General features: G+C 33.8%; 1 protein-coding gene across 3 annotated transcripts in view; it reads left to right on the top strand.

The window, feature by feature from the left end:
- The window catches only part of CSMD3 (CUB and Sushi multiple domains 3), a 1,176,048-nt gene that overhangs the window by 180,471 nt on the left and 981,112 nt on the right, over positions 1-14,465 (top strand). The window lies entirely within an intron of this gene.

The raw sequence follows: 14,465 nt of genomic DNA, 5'->3' as shown, positions 1-14,465 counted from the left end.
ATAGTTCATCCTGCTATATCAAATCTTACACCAAGATTCACCTTCTCAATCAGCATCAATATATAATAAAAAGCTAGACTTAGTAGGCTTTAATGTTTCATTGCAGTGTGCCTAGACAGAGGAAAACCTTGCCCATAAATCTTCTTAGGAGATGAGACCATGGCATCTCTATAGGTTTAAACCTTAATAAAAGGGAACAGAATCTGAGAGTAAAAGGAAACTAGGCCTGATTTGAGATTCAGGCATCACAGACTCCACCCATTCTCCTCTGTTCTTTGCCTCTCTGCCATAAAATAAACTGGTCTTTTGTGTTCTCTGCAAGTTGGAATAAAGAGAAAATTCTATTAAGAGACAAGAGTTGACATTTTTCATTTTAAACCAGTATTTCCAGTCCCACAGATCCATAATCCCTTAACCACAAAGAGGAAAATAAAGAAGCACTTGAAACTGATGTTTTTTATCTGGAAGTTTGCTACAAGCTCACTTAGTATCAAAACCTGAACTGATTGGAGTTCATTTATAATCTTTATTTATCCCACATAGTGTGGGGACTCATGTTTCACTATACAATTATTGTTTGATAACTGGGTAACACCACAGGCTCTGCTGATGGTGTTAAAAATGTACAGAATCTGTATTGTTTTCCCTTTTTACAGTGTAAAAAAAATCTGAAGGTAAAAATAACCTGTTCTCAAGGCTGCATATTGAGGTCATGTAGTTGTAATTTCTTCTCTATGTGACTTGACAATAAAATCTCACCTAGTTTAGGGAAGGATCCCTTCCTTACCCGTAGGAATAGCATAACAGAATTCAACTCGCCTCCCCAGGACCATATTACCGGAATGCACCACACCAGATCTAACATCATGATAAGAGATATACAAATACAGTAGCAGGGGTGGTTACTTTCTAAAGCACATAATAATTCAAAATATAATATGTTTAAAGAGCACACTAGAAAACAATCATATATAAAATAGAATTGCTTTAGTATACAGGTTAACAGTTTGCATGTGGGGAAAGTTTTAAACTGAAAGTTTCATCTAGTGCTTTCTCCCTAGGAAAAAAATACCTGCTAGCAAACTGTTGAGTAAAAATATTTTCTCTTTTTTTAATATTCTTAATAATGCCATATCACAGCAGTTTTGAACACTACTTTCTACCTAATACATTTCTGAACTGTCTTTCTCTAGCAGGGGAGGATGCATTCCAAGACTTATTTTCCTCCATTGTGATAGTAATAATCATTATTTTTGAAGGTACTTTCACAATAGTTGAATATTTTTATCTTGGCAACTTAATTCATAGTTTAAAACACTACAAACACAAAGGGTTTAATTTTAAGTGTAATTTTGGCAATATTGAAGGAGTTAGTAATACAATAGTTTTCTATTAAAGGCTCCATAATAGAGAATTTGTACTCTGTTCATCAAAGTATAAACATATTTTAGGTTAGTTTATTCTTTCAGCAAATACTAAATATACTGAAATTGTAGGAACTTGGAAGATGTATTATAATATTGCCATACTTTCTGGTTTGACTGTCAAGTTTCATGAAATACTGTCAAAAATATTTTCATAGCTCTCCATTGTTTCTACATATATAACATTAAATTTCTGTCTTTTCTGCTTCAGTGAAAATGGATTCATATATCTTCATGACATTTCAGTGTATGTTTGGGAGATCCTGACTTAAAATATAAGGTACTAGGCATCTGGGTAGTATTGAGGGATTGGTCATCATCCTGCAGAACATCTTCAGGTATTGATTTGTGATGGGTATCTTCTACCATGTATACTACTTTTCTATGGCTACCATAGCAAACAACCACAAATTTAGCAGCAAAACAACAAAAATATATTATCTCACAGTTCTGTAGCTGAAAAGTCCTGGTTGTCTCTGCTAGTCCTCTGCTCAGAGTTTCATAAGGCTGAAATAAAAATGTCAGCTGGTTAGGCTTTTATCAGAAGGCTCTGGAAAAGATCTACTGCCCACCATTTCTAGAGGCCTCTCTCTTCCCTGCATGTAAGACCTACATTTGTGAGCTAGCCACTGGTGAAATGAATCCTTCTCATGCTTGAAATCTCTCTGATGTTCCCTTCTTAGTGCATCTCTCTACTATCTTCTTTTCCCACACACCTCTGACTTCAGCTGGAGAAATTTCTTAGCTTCTAAGGGCCTATGTCATTAGATTAGCCTTGATTATCCATGTAGACCCAATCTCCCCAAGTGAAAGTCCTTAAGCATAATTACACGCACAAAGTCCTTTTTGCGAGGTAATACGACATATTCACAGGTTCCAGGGATTCTGGGGTGTGTGTGTGGGCGTGTGGGTTAGGCTTCATTAGTCCTACCACACCATGTGCAACACTATGTAATATTTTATAGAGGGAGTAGCTACAAGCATTTATTTATTTAACCACAGCCAATGACACTCTCAAGGCCAACTGGTGTATTGTGAAGTTCAGAAAACTTAGTTTGAAATTTCAAAGCCTGTCCTCTAAATTTACACCTGTATTTTTTGTTTTGTTGTTTTTTTTGCAGGATGAACCTAATGTCTGAATCTCATTTATTTTCATTTCATCTCCCTCCATATAATCACTTACTAATTATTTTCTTTATTTTTTAAAGTTTCCTGAGACTTTGTCCTTGTGAACTAGAATTTATGAGGTCTCTATTTATTAGTGATATTTGTGCATTTTTCTGTGTTTCTCAAACTGCCAATAGTGGACCACATGCATCAGAATCATCTGGAGAATTTGCTAAAATGTAGAATTCTTGGCCCCAATTACAATCCTGAATCAGACTGTAGAGTGAAGCCGTATAATATGCATTGTAATTCCAATTGCAAATCCAATGTAGAAAAATTGATAAATGTACGTCATCTGTGATCTTCACAGACCTTCTCTGTTGTTACAAACTTCTGCTATCTTACTTCAGCCCATATACTTTAAAACTGTGGAGGGTGATGTCCCCGTTTCACACATTTTGATTGAGTTTCAGAGCTCTTAACCATTTATCAGAAATGCTTTTAAACTTCTTGAAGTTGAAGCTGCGAGGTGTTACATTTCTGTGGAAAATTTTCCCCATTAATATCTAGCTGCATATATTTTTATTTTTCCTCATTATTGTCTATCATACACTTGAATTTCTTGTCACTGTTTCTCAAAATTTGTTTCACAGAACTTTGTTTTCATATGTTTCTTAAGATTTATAAAAACAAATGAGTAGAATAGTGTTCTGTGAAACAAGTTGGAAAAACACTAGTGTATACTAAGTTGAATAGTCATATAACCATCTTTCAAAATTTGATCAGGATAAAACTGGTACCATCTGTATTCTGTGGAGCACACAATGCAAATGCTCTTTTGTCTTTTCAGATCTGCCAAACAGAATTCAAAATATATTCTAGTTTCTGCTAAAAGTTATTTTGTACAATGGACTCCTTTCACATTTTACTTTCAAAGCTACGTAATCATTCTCTATAGGTGCAAGATCATAAAGGTATACCATAGACTATCTTATCATTTTAGAATTGTTTATTGTAGAAAGTAATATAATCCAAGCATATAGTGGATTATATACATATTACATGTAATCATTAAATATTATTATATATTATATGAATTGGTTAGTTTAATGTCTAGGAGAATCTCAATGAATAATTTCAGTATGTATCAGTGATCCTTCAATGATCAGAAACAGACATAAAAATAAAAAGTCTTGAAAATTGCTTCAAACTCAAGGTAGCTATTATGCCCTAATGATTATTGATGTGTATGACTAAGTAATTAAGATATTACAGGGATAACAGTCTCAGTTTTAGCAAATTTGCTGTTCAATCATTTTCACATTTTAATTAAGAAACATAAAAACTTGTTTAATAACAGTATTACTACTAGGTAACATTTATTGAGTGATTTCTTTGTGTCAATCACAGTGCTAAACATTTTACATGGATTTTTCTCACCCTAGAAAATTATATGAAAAATTGTAATGAGCAAGAATTTAATAAAGCACTAACCTTAATGTAAAAATATGTTTAAGTACCCTAGAGATATAAACTGTATATATTTCAGAGACTTATTCTATACCTAACTACAAACTAATTCCATTATAAATATATATGACCACATAAAATGTAGTGCAAAAGAGCATTACAAAAGTAAGAATTACTGATAATGCTGTGTATAAAACAATACGAAATATAAAAGCTGAAATATATTTTTGTGTATATTACATGTGACCTATATATTCTGTGTCCTTTTTAAACACTTCACATACAGAAGAATGTTTATATTATTTACTATTCTATTTTAGCTATCCATCACACATGTTTACTAAAAGTTTTCACTTGAGAATGTCAAATGACTTTAGTGATTTTTAATTTTAGGTGTTATTTTTTATTCCTAAGCTTTATAAATTTAAACTGCAGTACCATGAATTTTAATGGAGAGATTACAACTTAGAATGAAGTCAGTTACGCTTCTAGCAAGACAGCTGAATTGTAGCAAGAGAAATTTATGTAATAAAATTACATATATTAGTTTTCTAGCAATGAAGGTAGGTTAGGTTCATAAAAGAAGTTAATGGATCTTTACCTTACTTTTAAGAATAAATGAGAGATATCATATTTTTAAAACATAATACAAGGAAATATAATACGTGCAGAGACTGTTTTTTTTGGTCTCTCGATCACATTCAAATATTTTGCCTTCAGGGTTCCATAGAGTCTGGCTACTTAGGCATTGAAACATCTTAATCCATGGCCTGCCCCGCGCCACCCCCCCCCCCAACTTTACTTACTTTGGGTAACTTCCTGCCCTGAAATTCGGATTGAGCTGCAGGCAGAGGATGAGATTATCCTCCTACCTCCACTCCCACTACTTGTGCCATCCCTATGCTCCAGCTTTTCTTGGCTTCATTAGCCACCAGTGGCCAGGGGCAGGAGCAGGAGGTAGAGCTGGTACCAGGAAACTAGGATGAGATCCTGTCTCCGTCATTGCCCCTTCGTAGCATTCCCCTTTGGAATCTGGTCCTCCCTTGTTCCCCAGGGTCTAGCCTGGTGGTCTTGTTTTCCATGGCCTGCTCCTCCAGTGGTCCTTGCCTGTCTGGTCTGACACTATGGAAGACAATTTCTCAGGTGGCCTTGATCTCCATGGCACAGTCCTCTGGGTTTTCCATCCTTCATGGCTAGATTCATTGGAGGTTCTATCTCTGGAATTTTTATCACTAGGAATCTGGCCCTTGGATGGTTTAGTCTTCCAGAGATCTAGGCCACCATACTCTGCCCAAGTCCCATCCCAGATGACATGGTCCTCTGAGATGTCCCACTCTTGTGAACGAACTCTCTGGCGATCAGGCTCTGTTTGGTCTGGCCCTCTGGGAGACTTGTCTTCAATGTTCAGGTCCTCACGGAGTGTGAGCAGCTGTGTCCTGGCCTTTCTGGAACAGTAGCCCTAGGTTTGAGGACTTTGGGGGTCTGGCCCTCCACAAGTTTTGTCAGCTGCAGGCAGGTCCCCCCAAAGGTCTGTTCACCACAGTCTGGCTCTTTGGTGCACCTCTTTCCTATGGCCTAGTTATCTGATAGTGTGGGAAGCTGTTCATGGGACCCTGTACTTGGCCCCAGCAGTGGTTTTGTCTGTAGTGGCCAGTGACCATCTATCTAAGTCATGAGTGCCTTCTCTCTTTTGTATTTGTTTATTTAATTGAAGTATAGTTGATTTACAATATTATATTAGTTTCAGGTATACGACATAGTGATTCAATATTTTTATAGAATATACTCCACTTAAAGTTACACTGGCTATATTCTCTCCCTTTTAAATTGTTCAAAATCCCAATCTAGAGAATTACAAAAATCAGACTTTTCCCTAAATATCATCTACAGAATGGAGTTAAAAGTTACAGTGTTATAATGAATATGTGGATTTGGCTGGGTATACGCAAAAATTTATTAATTCTCAAGTTTACATCTATTATCCAGGAAGATATATATTTTCATTGTACTCACAACAAAACTTGAATAGTATTCTCAATACTATGAATGCTTTTCGACATTAAGCAATAACTCTTTTTTTAAAAAAAGCAATAACATTTTAAACTTTTCCCATTTCTGCACAGTGTAGCACATACAACCTGTACAACAACAGATCTCCAGCCTTATTTCTCATCATTTGCCTCAATTCATGAAATGGTCACATAAACATATATTAAATTTCTACATATACTATGGTATTTAAATTGTTCTATCTTAAATCTCCAGCTCTCCTGCTGAGTACACCTGTACAATGTATTGATATTTTTTGCTCACGCTAGGCTCTGAGAAGCTTGAGGGTATAGAACCTGTTTTACTTGTTTTGTAAATTGCGCCCTATTTCAGCACATTCCTGGCACACTGCAAGCACTTAATAGATGCTTGTTACATACAAGTAATAAATAGGAATATCTAATACTTTGATCTGGAATGAGGAAAGTCTTAATACATTTCCCACTTACAAAGATTTAAAACGCCAGTGAATATGTTAAAAGGCAGTAACCACAAATATTTACATTAAATGAACAAGGTTTAGGAAAAATTTTGGTCTTTTATTTGAGAAAAGCCATAAATGATACTTAAAATTATTTTTACTTTTTATAGATATTTTCTTTACTTTAAAATCTTTACTTTCTTGAAGTAAATAGTTTCTTTATGAAGCACTTTAAAAATACAAAATTGCTCATATGGCACAAAGAGAAAAATAAGCTGAATATAAAAAAATGTTAAAGCCAGTGACATATGACCTACTTAATCTTTGTGCTTCATATGGAGAAGATGGGATGGAATTCAAGATTGTATTTTATTCTCCAGAAGTAGGATGATTAAACACAGTATGTAATCTCATTTCACATTAAATTTCCTTCTTTTATATATGTTGCTAACTGTGTCATATATGTCAACTGCTATAATTTATCATTTTTATATGAGTGCTAGAATGAAGTTTAATTGAGACAGTGATTAATGTAAGATTCTAATTATATGTCAAAGATTTTTTTGTGTTTCATACACTCAAAGACTATACATTGTGATAAATTGTTATAATTGATAGCATACAACTCGTGGTTTAAAAGAGAACTATAAGTTTGGTTAAGGAATTAATTTGTGGATTTATCTTGATTCCCTCTTAACAAAATGTAGAAAATTAGCAAAATATAAATTTATGTTTATTATTTGACTGTAAGTATGATGGCATATCACAGAAAATTAAATTTGAAATGGTTTCTTCCTTATAAAAATAATTATGCTCTTTAACAGAGCACCATTTAATATGATTAAGAAATAAACATATGTAAAATAAAATGTGCAAATCAAATATTTCAATGGCAATAATAAACAGCATCAATCATTTTCATTCAATGGGTATATGTACTGTATTAGATAAAATTATTTTTCTGCATGGAGAAATAACTATGTCATCACATCCCATTTTCACTACTTGTTACACAAGTCTCAGCTTTAAGATGGATTTTTAATAAATTTCCCCATACCACATAAGACAACATAGTTTACCCCAATAAAAATTATACTTTTCCTATATAGTGTGATATATTGTCTAGAATATTCTTTAGGTTTTGTATACTCTTTAATATAAATTGACCTCAAGGCACTGGTTTTTGACTCTTAGTATTATTTAGAGGACTAAATGTTCCTTTGTTATTGTTCCTATCTAATTATTAAATCAATGATATTTCCAACTATGTAGTTAAAATTATTGAATATTTCTAAATAATTTTTTTCATATTCATTTGCATTTACAATAATTATTCTGGTTATCTGCCATCTTTGAAGGCACTTATCAATACTTTTCGTCCTTACACCATGCTTCCAACTGAAGATTTTCTCATTTTACAGCATGCTCTTTTGGCCATAACTGTCAAACACTAGCCATCACTTGCTATGTTTCATACAATATTTCATTGTGCTTTTCTGTGTAGATATAGCATAGCATTTACTTCTCATAATGATATTTAAAGGAATTTTTCCACAAAAGGATCCTTCCCATCTGTATTGGTTTTGTATTGCTGTATAACAAAATTACCACCATTTCGTGGACTAATACCACACAAATTATAATCTCATAGTGCTATAGATTAAAAGTTTGGCAGGGGTCAGCTGGGTTCTTAGCTCAGATCTCACAAGTCTGCTGTCAGGGTGTTGGCTAGCACTGTGATTAAGGCCAGTGTCCTATTCCAAGCTTGCTGGTTGCTGGTAGAATTTATTTCCTTACCAGTGGTATGATTGAGGTCCCTATTTTCTTTCCAGTGATTGATCAGGGATTTTTCATAGTTTTTATAGGCTGCTTGTGGTTCCTTACCATCCTCCTCACCCAAAGGCAGTTCAAAACCTTTCAGCTTAGCTATAGCACTTCTCTCAGACTTTCTCTCTACTTGGCTTACAAGGAGGGCTATGTAGTATAACATAATCACAGGACCGACTGTCCCATCACCACTGCCATATAATGTAACCTAATGAAGGGGGCAACTATTCCATCATATCCATAGGTCCCACCTGTACTCATGGGAAGGGGGTGGAAATCTTGGAGCCCATCTTAGAATTCTGCCTAGCATATCCTGTTGAGTGACTCATTTAGGTGATAGTTCAAAACAGGATAGAAAATACAGGAAGAGAAAGAACAGAAGGTTAGAAGATGCGTTTTATTATTTATCACCCTAAGCAGAACTATCTTTACCTGAAAAGAGATATAGTTAATATAGTCTTTATATTTTTTTCTCCTTACTTTGGTAAATTGATTTCTTTTAGGTTAGTAAGTAGCACATTTTTATATTCTATTGCATAAGTTCAATTCAATTATAATCGGACAGTGTGCTTCAGATGTTTATTTTTTAAGATGATCACAATTTAATATGAATTTATTTTTAATATAGCATATTTTTGTACTTAGTAAGAAACATAGGGTAATGGAAACAAAATTTTACAAGACCTAATATTTAAGGCTATCACTCAGATGCTCTGAGGCTCAGTTCTTCATAAAACGAGTAATACAATACTGATTCTACAAGGTTGTTTTGAAGATCAAGGAAGTTAATGATGCAACATTCAAAGCGCAGCACCTGATATATAAGCAACATTCAATAAATGTTAGCTAGTATCTTTGCTGTTCTACCATATATATTCAATATTATATATTGGTAATATTGATATGTATTCATATATATTATAATGTTTGGTCATGTCATATAAACTCTGAATTTCCATTTTCTCAAAAGAAACAATATATCTAGCTATTTGTTTGGTCTTTCTTAGAGTGTTGTTCAAATAAGAAGATGGATGTGACAATTTACCCATATGTTATTTCAGCCAGATGAGTTAGGGAGTAGCAAGCTCCCTTAGATAGGGTTTCCCAGGAATCATAGTGCTGCCAATGGGGTGATCCATTTTCAGCTTGAAACAAGGGAAGAAATGACAGTTTTCACATATGCAGAGACATGTGCAATGCTCTTCCAGGGACAAAGCTCAAAACCCTGACAGAGTCTAAGAGAAGTAATCCACTCAAGAGTTGCAGCTCTAAGCTAACACGTCAGTGCTAGAGACAGAACTGGAGCGTGATGAGGCAGTCATTGCAATTGACTTGGAAAGAGGGTGAAATGGAAGAATGCCAAGTTTAGTATAGAAATTAATTGAATAATACTTGTTATCTAAATATAGTCCTTTAAGCAAGTGCATAAACAAAAACTCATAACAAAATTATGGATAATTATAAGGGCTCTGAAGCAAAGAACAAACATCTTCTTAAAGACATTGTGGCTAGAAGAGATAATACACAGAACCGAAAGTAACAATATGTTCAAACTGCAAACTTTTAGTCATTTTGATTAAGTATAATTATTTTTTCCTAGTGACAAAGAAAACAGAAACTACTGATCCATCTTTAAAAAAATCTTATAGTTCTATGTATCTACATATTGTTAAAAACAGTGATGATTCTGACATTTTACCCTATTCGAAAGTTAACGAGTTAGCCTGCCACAGTTTCAGGGATGCTGGCAGAAGACAGAAAACTACTGAGTCAGGGACAAAGGGCTATATTACATACAGCAATAGAAATAGAGTATCAGCAATTATTCAGGTGCCCAGAGCCTCATTTCTCAACAGGGCAATGAGAAGAGTGCCAGGTGATGCCCACATATACAGGAGAGGAACTCTTAACTTAGGGAAACAGGATCTTTTATAATAGATAGTAAGTAAACAGGCCCTTTGCTCTGGAGGAAGATAGTATTTCCATATTGCTGCTGAACAAAGAGAGTCACTGCCTCTCCTTATAAGATGTGGAAAACATGAGAGGCATCTGGAGAATTGTTTCCCAACACATGCGTAGAGTGTTCTACCACCACAGCATCTGGATTCAATAAATGTTAGACAATTTTCAATCACTTTTAAAAATTCCAAATGAAAGATACCTTTAAGAATTATTATATGAAGATCCTCACATGGGTAGATGCTAATCTAAAAGTTTCAACATTTTTATCGGCTATAATATAGTATTATTTTTAAAAGCATTTAATAAGCTACAACATTCTATATATACTTTTGGATAATTTTGTAAATATCATCTGAAAATAATGAGTACTCTTTCTTTCCTTCCTTCTTGTCCATCCTGTAAGGGGTGTTTGTTGAACTCTCTTTCAGTAGTGTGGGATATATCTCCTCCATCATGATTTCAAAAGAATTTATCCAACTACATTTATTTGTACAATCAGTCTCCCATTTTGTCTTTTTGTACTATTTTTTGTTTGTTTTATGCCAGGGTAATACTTGTTCATATTATGCACTGAGTACATTTTCCTAATACAGTTATCACAAAATAAATCCCAGATGACTATAAATAATTAAAATTTGAAATGAAAATGTATAGTCCATGAAGAAATATAGCAGAATATTATCAGCTCATGGGAGAGGAAAGCTTTCAAACTGCAAAGGCCAAAAGGAAAATATGGCACTAAGGAAAAGATTGATTGATAGATTGGACTAAATAAAATGTGAAAGCTGCTGTATAATAATAAAATAAAAAGCCACTTTTATATTAAAAGGCAAAAGAAAATATGGATTTAAAATCTGAAATCTGTAAGATATAAATTTATATTATATTTATATAATATAAATAAGTATACTTATATTTATATTATATATATATAAATACTATTGTCTCTAATAGAAAAATTGTCAAAGATATTAATTGAAAATTTACTAAAAAATTAAAAATACTCAAGAGTATGTGAATAAAGGACTTCAATTTAACCTACTAATCTTATGCTTTGAAATATTTTTGGCTTGTGGATAGGGGAAAATGACAAAAGGATTTTCTTGAACTTAGTAGCCATGAAAAAGAAATATGAGACCAAAGTAATTAAAAAAGTATATGTGTTCAGATTAGAGATTTACCAAATGAAATCTTTCAGATATGAGTTGATGTACAAAAAGAGAATTTATCTATATGAACTTCTGTTTATGAATTGCGGAAAGATACGAGTTTTGGAAGCAACTGATTTATACGGGAAACTACAGAAACTTATAATGTTCAAAGGTTCCACATTATTAACTTAAGGAATTAGTCTGTTAGATTACATTTCAATTTTGTAAATGTGAAAATTATGGCCATATATTATTTCATTTTGCCCTCGAGTCAAGCTGATATAATTTCATTTATAGTGGAAAATAAGTAACACAATATCAGTAACACAAACTTTATATATTTCTAATAAACCATGTATGTCATTTTATCAGCAGTTGTTTACGAAAACACAAATACATTTAGCACATGAACTAAATTTTGTGAGGGAGGTTTACTTCAAATTTGTATTATTTTTGCTTGTTTGATAATAACATTATCATTTTAGATACCCAATCTCCATCTGAAATTGATAAATAAAATTCACCATAGTAAGTGACCAGGTCCTTCTGCTTTTAACTTCTAGATACTGATGTGCCACAGGACTCAGTCTTTGGCCCTCATCTCTACACTCATGCTCTATGTGGGCTAATCTGCTCCAGTGTCTGAAAGAAACATGGATACACTGAACATATCTATCATTTAGCTATTGCTATAGGACAATCACAAAACCTCAGGGGGATGCAAAATTAATATTTATTGTTCAAGCTTATGAGGGGGTTGGCTCTGTCACACTGGTAATCTTGGATGGACTCACTCATGTTTCTGCCTAGTGGCTAATCTGGCTGACCTCATCTGGGACAACTTGAGGTGATTTGGCAATACTCAAGTGTCTCATCCACTAACAGGATATTTTAGGTATGTTCTCGTGCCCATACCCAAGATGCAAACATGATAAAAATGGAAATGCAAAAGCACTTTTAAAATCTCTGCTTGATTTGGTCTGCTAACTTCCCATTGGCTAAAGGAAATCACATAAACAAGCCAGGGTTCAGACAACAGGACCATGACAACATCTGGCAGAGGGCATGCGTAAAGGGGAGATGAGATAAAGAAATAGTGGCAGTTTTGCAATTATTTTACTATAATTTCCCATCATATTTTCCAACCTGATATCTTCGGTAAATTCCAAATTGTCTCATCCCCATGTCTTTCTCAACAAAATGGCAACACAATTCATTCAACTGTTCAGGTCCAAAAACTTTGGGGTCATGCTTTATTCCTTTCTTGTTCTAGCAACTTACATCTAATTCAAAGGCAAATATTGAATCAAAATATGTCTTGAATCTTACCATTTCTCACCATCTTTACTACTACTACCCTAGAGTCCTAACAACTATCATCTCTCCCTGGATTTAACTAGACTACTACATTAGACTCCTGTCTGCTTTCCTAGCTTTCTCTCTTGCCCTCCCAACACCTGTGTATTCTTCAGTAATAGTCCTTAATACTTCTTTGCACAAAACCTTTTTATGACACTTCTGTTTATATCCAATTGTCAGATTATAGTCACATGAAACTTGGCTGCCCTGGGGGCTGGGAAATGCAGTCTTTTATTCAAGATGTTAATATGTCCAGCTAAAAATTGTATTGCTATGAATGAAAGGGATAGAAGCTAATAAAGAACAATTAGAAGTTTCTGCCACCGTGTCAGAATAAAAAACAGTACATATTCTTTATTTCCCCATAGATGGACTATGCATAGTTTAGTTCAATATATCACACAGGTGTTTTGTCTATTCTAGTTTTTTTTCCCCACTAGTATTTTTGTTCTTCCAGTTTTATTGAGATATAACTGACATGCAGTACTGCATAAGTTTAAGCATAATGATTTGACTTACATACAACATGAAATGATTACCACAAGTTTAGTGAACTCACATAGATATAAAATTTCAAAAATAGAAAAAAGTAATTTTTCCTTTTCATGAGAACTCCTAGGGTTTACTCTTTTAACAACTTTCATATATAGCATACGTCTGTGTTAATTATAACAATCATGTTGTACAGTACATCCTTAGTGCTTATTTATCTTATACTGGAAGTCTGTACCTTTTATTCATCCAATTCCTCCTCCCCACACCTCCTGCCTCTAGTGACCACAAGTCTGAACTTTCTCTGTAAGTTTGTTGAAACAGCACATATTCTTGTTTAATATCCGTTTATAAAGATAAAAATATTGTGGTTCTACCAATAAAAAAGGCATGGGACACAGTCTTATCTATTTACTAATACCTTCCAAAACACATATTATAAGCACCTATCATGTTCTAGACATTATATTAGGTGTTAGAAAACCTTTAATATGGCTCTCAGGATGCTTATAATTTGGTGGAGAAAAAGAAATAAAAGCAACTAATATCCCAACAATTTACAAAAGTATTTGAATCCTTTTATATTGACACAAACTAATTTGGTCAGATAAATATTATCATTCTTATCTACAGATAAAGAAAAACAACATGATTGACTTACAGATAGCAATATGCTGTAGGCGGCTCAGAGGGCATCAGGAGAGCAAATTGCGCGATGTGAATTCTCTTCCCAACTCAGCATTTGGTGACTTCATGTTGATACCTTGAAGATGGCTATGTTTGGAGTACTTACACAATGGAAATCAGCAAATTTTTAAAAGCATGCTTTTTTGTTTTTTGTTTTCCAGAGAACTAGTTGTTAAACATTTACCAGCCCAAGGCAGTAACTGGCACGCAGACTACTGGAACTAAGGCCTCATTCTTTATATTGATTACGTTGTTGAAAGCACGGCTTTCCAGGCTTTATAAGAACCACCTGGAGATCTTGTTAAGCAGCTGATTCTTATTTCAAACGTTTGGTGGGGCTCAGGATCCGACATTTCTAACAGAATCTTGTTGATACCAATCCTGTTAACCCACAAAACACAAACTACATGATGCAACATTTTTCTTACTTTTCAAAAAAATTTTCAATGTCAGTTTGGTCATCATGTTATTTCAAAATATCATTATTTAGCCATACTTTGCTGGTTTCAATAGGAG

Source organism: Eschrichtius robustus, chromosome 17, assembly GCF_028021215.1.
Source record: "Eschrichtius robustus isolate mEscRob2 chromosome 17, mEscRob2.pri, whole genome shotgun sequence".
Taxonomy (NCBI): domain Eukaryota; kingdom Metazoa; phylum Chordata; class Mammalia; order Artiodactyla; family Eschrichtiidae; genus Eschrichtius; species Eschrichtius robustus.
The sequence above is the reverse complement of the archived record's forward strand: the minus strand, read 5'-3'. Positions and strand labels throughout refer to the sequence as shown.